A 5,745-nucleotide genomic window follows, 5' to 3' on the forward strand; every position below is an offset into this window, starting at 1 on the left:
TTCATTTGGTTATTTGTCCCAGTGCTTTATCCAACCTTGGCTTCAACAATTCTCGCTCATATAAACCCTCTTCTTTCTCACTAATTAGAATCCCAGTGCTCCACCAGGGGCCCAGCCGTGGATGTCTGCATTCAGATTCCTCAGTCCTTGGATGGGGTTTATGGCACAACTATCAGGGTGTCTGGCCATCCCATCACCAGAGTAGGTCAGTTCCTGCCGTCTCTCGACCATTGCCAGCAGTCTTTTGCGGGGGTATCTTTGTGGATCTCCGTGGGCCTCCCTAGCTCTCTGCTTCCCCCCCTTCTCACCTTCTCATGTGGTCTTCATTTACCATGGTCTCCTATTCCTTGTTCTCCCTCTCTTTTCTTGATCCAGCTAGGATCTCCCACTCTTATCAGTTTAAATCTATGCTTTAAAAGTGATGCATCAAGTTGATTTGGGCATCACGTTGACAGGTAATAGAGGTATGATGGCTAATATTTATTGCCAATTTAATGAGATTTAGAATTATATAAAAATAATTTTTAAGTGTACCTAAGGGAATTTCCAGAAGGGCTTGACATTGGTAGGAAAATTACTCTAGTGTTGTTCGCTCTATTTTCTGCATTTAAAACCTGGGCAGAAAAATAGAAGCTGGTCAGAGTGTCATTAGAGTGGTATAATAAGTGATTTTCTGTTTTCTGACTGTAAGTACACTGTGACCAGCACTTTCTTACTCTATCACCTATGTGTGCTCTGCCATGTTTTAGTATACCTTTAAACCAGGAGCTAAAGTCAATCCTTCCTTTCTCATGTTGTCTTTTTTTTCCCATGTATTTTGCCTTAGCTTTGGGAAAAGTAATTAATACAGGTGGTATGACAAGATTTTTTAATCAAAGTCTCCAAATTTATGTTTTATAGCATTTGTTTGCAAATATCATGTATCTTCACCTCTATGCACTGTGTAATTAAAAATATATATAATTAATTTAATTCTGGGGAAAATATGACCATATTTTTCATGATATCTCCCAGTGTATTTTTCTGGGGACTGAGTAATGTGTTCTATAGAAAGCAACAATTATTACAGCACTAATTGTCTCAAGGCATTCTTAATGAGGCTACCTGGAAAGCTCCACCTTTGGGAATTCCAAGGGAGTAACCAATTGATTTAAAGAGGTCTGCTAGAGATGGTTTGATTGTATTTGGTTTCAAATAAATTCACATTACACTTTACAAAAAGGTGAAACATTTTCCTTGATTCTTATATTTTCATTGTAATGCTAAGAAATGACTACATGTTAGCTAAGAACTTAGAGTTTTCTCACAGCCCAAAGATGTGAAGATGTTTTAGGATTTCAGAGTTTCCAAAGAGAACTGCCTGTTCTATTATCATAGCAGGGGGTCCACTGATGAACCAAACTCTAAAGGATGTGAAAAAATTTCCCCTCCTCATATTGTCCTACTTGAAAAATCTTGCTACAGATATCTGAAAACTAACTCTTTTCTAGGAATGTGACAAATCTGAACTCTTATGAGGTACAAATTTCCAATTTCCATTGGTAAAATATTAAAATACACTGTATAAAACAATATTTATGTTATGGGTAAAAATGGGAAAATTATTAAAAAGCAATGTAATTTAATAGTGATTTATTCACCTTTATTTCTCCTGTTTGACTTCTTTCTATATTTCCCCGGCTGGAGGCATTTAACAGCCTGACACATGCCTTAATTTTACACTTGTACCAAACCTACACAGCCAATGTCACTGCAATAACCAGATTCATCCTCATGGGGTTCTCTGACAGCCAGGAGCAACAGACATTATGTGGAGTGCTCTTCCTAGTGATGTACATGGCAGCCCTAATAAGTAACTTCATCATCATCGCTCTCATTACCCTTGACCTGATGCTTCAAGCACCAATGCACTTCTTGAAGAAATTGTCCCTGTTGGATGTCTTCTTTGTTTCTGTTTCAATCCCAACTTTTATTGTCAATAGCGTAAGTCACAATTCCATTTCCATTCTTGCTTGTGGCCTCCAGGTATTTTTTTTCATTTTTCTTTATTAAGATATTTTCTACTCACTCTACATAACACCCACAGATCCACCTCCTCCCTCCTCCCACCCCCAGCCCTCTCTCCCAAGCCACCCCACATCCCCACATCCCCCAAATCAAGGTCTCCCATGGGGAGTCAGCAGAGCCTAGCACACTGAGCCTACGCAGGTTCCAGCTCCTTCCCACTGCACCAAGACTGCCCAAGGTGTCATACCACAGGCACCAGATTCCCAAAAGCCTGCCCACGTGCCAGGGATGGCTTCTGATCCCCCTGCCTGGGTGTCCCTCAAACAGCTCCAGCCAAACAACCTTCTTCTGTATCCAGAGGGCCTGGTCCAGTCCCATGGGGCCTCTACAGCCACTAGTCTACAGTTCATGGGCTTCCACCACTGTGGTCAGTCATCTCTGCACATCTTTCCATCATGATCTCGACATTCCCCTGCCTGCAGAATCCCTCCTCTCTCTCATCGATTGGATTCCAGGAGCTCAGCCTGGTGCCTGGTGGTAGATCTCTGCATCTGCCTCTATCAGTCACTGGAAAAAGGCTCTATGATGACAGGTTATTCACTAGACTGATCACCAGAGTAGACCAGTCCAGGCACCCTTTGAACCGCTGACAGCAGTCCAAGGTAGGATCTTCCTTTTGGATTCCTGAGAGCCTCCCCAGCACCCTGCCTCTTCCTATCCCCATGATTTCCTCATCTATCATGGTATCTTCCTCCCTTCCCTCCCACTCTGTCCCTGTTCCAGCTCGACCCTCCCATTTCTCTATGTTCTCATCCCCCACTCCTTGCCTTCCACCACTCCCCCACACCCAGTCTACTCATGTAGATCTCATCTACTTCTCCTTCGCTGGGTCATCCATATGTCCCTTCTAGTGTCTTTCCCTGTTAACTAGCCTCTCTGAAGCTGTGGCTTGCAGTCTGACCATCCATTCCCTCACATCTACTATCCATTTATGAGTGAATACATACTATGTTTGTCTTTCTGAACCTGGGTTACCTCACTCAGGATGATATTTTCTAGTTCCACCCATTTTCCTGCAAATTTTATAGTATCATTGTTTTTTACTACTGAATAGTACTTCATTGCATATATGTGCCACATTTTCTTTATCCATTCTTCAGTTGAGGGGCATCTAGATTGTTTCCAGGTTCTTGCTATTGCAAATAATGCTGATATGAACATAGTTGAACATATGTTCTTGTGGTAAGATTGAGCATTCCTTGGGTGTATGCCCAAGAGTGGTATAGCTGGGTCTTGAGGAAGACTTATTCCTAATTTTCTGAGAAACCTCCATACTGATTTCCAGAGTGGCTGTACAAGTTTGCATTCACACCAACATTGCAGGAGTGTTCCCCTTGCTCTACATCCTCTCCAACATAATCTGTCTTCAGTGCTTTTGATCTTAGCCATTCTGACAGGTATAAGATGATATCTCAGGGTTGTTTTGATTTGTATTTCCCTGATAACTAAAGATGTTGAGTAATTCCTTAAATGTCTTTCAGTCATTTGAGCTTCTTCTGATGAGAATTCTTTGTTAAGCTCTGTAGCCCATTCTTAATTAGATTGTTCAGTATTTTGAAGTCTATTTTTGAGTTCTTTATATATTTTGGAGATCAGCCCTCTGTCAGATGTGGGGTTGGTGAAGATCTTTTCCCATTCTGCCGGCTGTCGATTTGTCTTGTTGACCATGTCCTTTGCTCTACAAAAGCTTCTCAGTTTCAGGAGGTCGCATTTATTAATTGCTGCTCACAGTGTCTATGCTACTGGTGTTATATCTAGGAAGTGGTCTCCTGTACCAATTCGTTCTTTCTCATCCTTTGACCTCTATGTTGCCATCTGTTCTCCTTTGTACTATGATACCATCATGAGTGGTGGTAGCTGTATGCTGATGGTGGGTGTTTCCTGGGCTACCAGGATACTCCTTGGAACTGTATATACAGCTGGCACATTCTCCATGCCTTTTCTGTGAATCCAGTGTGATTCCACAATTTTTTGTGATATCCCCTCTTTGTTAAGGGTTTCCTGCTCTGAAACACTTGTGGTCATTTATATAAGTCTTGGAATTGATCTGTGTCTAGGCCTATCTTTTTCATCTGTGTTGTGGTCTCTTATTTTTATGTTTTCTCCACTGTGCTTAAGATTCCTACTACTAAAGTTCAGTCCAAAGGATTTGCCAGATGCATCCCCCACCTCACTGTTTTCACTGTCTTTACTGTTACTGCTTGCTTTGTCTATCTGAAGCCACTGTCAAATACACCATCAATTATAGATAGGCTTTTTCCTGTGTTATACACTTTGTTGCCTCCAACACTTAATCCTGTGATCTACAGCCTGAGAAACACTGAAGTTAACAGTGCTTTGTGGAAGTTGCAGCAAAATATCTGCTAGAGAGGCCCACTCATTTAATACTTCAAAACATTATAGAATGGTTTTAGGAATTTTTTTTTTAATTTTTATCTTTGGAAAGATGGGAGCAAATGTCTATATCTAATTATTTACTGGTTCATTTCTTTTGTTTCTTAGAAGACAAACAGAGACATCAAGATAGTTAAATTGGTCTGTAGTTTGTAAAGTATCTGAACTACCTATGTAAATTTGCACTTGGCTTCTATGAAATTCTTAGTTGTGAGGCAGAAGAACATTAAGTCCAGCAGTGCATTCTGGAGATTTACCCAAACCCATAATAGAGTATCAGAAGAGATCTGCAGAGTATTCCCAGACAGAAACTGGAGTATTTATTACGTTGCTATATGATCTATATGTGTCTCTTTGTCTAATGTCTGAAATTTAGGTACTTTTCCCCTCTAACTATGTTAAGGCAAACACTTTTCATATGAGGTGATAGATAATTTTTGGAACCCATTATAATTATAGCAGAAATCATTTTGACTGATTTCTCCTGGTTTATTCACTAGTGTTCAATGGCAAAGACTATTCCTTATTATGTGTTATCTTCTGGAGACTCTTTTCCATCATACTGAGCCTTGCCTGTAAGAAAAAATAATTCAGTTTTCTATAAATTTTCTATGATTCTGTAGACACATCTTGTAATGTCCTATCATCAGTTTGACAAAACACTACTGTCAGAGTATCTTGTGCATCTTTGTCTAGGATATAATGAGGCAAACACCTAATATTTTCAATGAATCAGAAAAGAAAATAATCCAGATTTCTGCAATATGCTCTGAGCTCATTAAACCAACTCCCCACTCGCTTGCACCTGAGAAATGTGAAATTCTGTAAGGCCTCCAACCAAAGGCAAATATATCACCTTCCACTGATAAAACTTGACTAGTAAACACACATTATGAGAATATTGCAACCATTGTCCTGAATCATTATTTCAAGTACCATGTGTACATGAATGTTTAATTCAACTTCAATGCAATGATTGAATTGCACATGATTTTTAACAAAAGAGGAGACAGAGAACCCTCATCACCCTAGAGATACCTCTTAATCAACATTTGACAACCCATTGAAATCAAGCCTGTCTTTGACATCATGGTCCTCACTTGTAAGACCATGGACCCTGCTATTTCTTCATTTCTCATTATTTTCATTTCTTCAACTTTTGCTTACTCACCTCAATGCTTTTCTATATTATTTCATTATTGAAAGCAAAAAAAGGAATAAAGAATATGGTTCAAATTCCCTGACTGACCTACATTATGTTTTTTATGAGTTATCAAGGACTTC

At 39.7% G+C, this 5,745-nt stretch overlaps 1 pseudogene; it reads left to right on the plus strand.

The window, feature by feature from the left end:
* Window positions 1-421: 421 nt before the first annotated feature.
* LOC114687735 lies at window positions 422-4,434 on the plus strand (annotated as a pseudogene).
* Window positions 4,435-5,745: the final 1,311 nt, after the last annotated feature.

The sequence above is a fragment of the Peromyscus leucopus genome, chromosome 1, assembly GCF_004664715.2.
Source record: "Peromyscus leucopus breed LL Stock chromosome 1, UCI_PerLeu_2.1, whole genome shotgun sequence".
Taxonomy (NCBI): Eukaryota; Metazoa; Chordata; class Mammalia; order Rodentia; family Cricetidae; genus Peromyscus; species Peromyscus leucopus.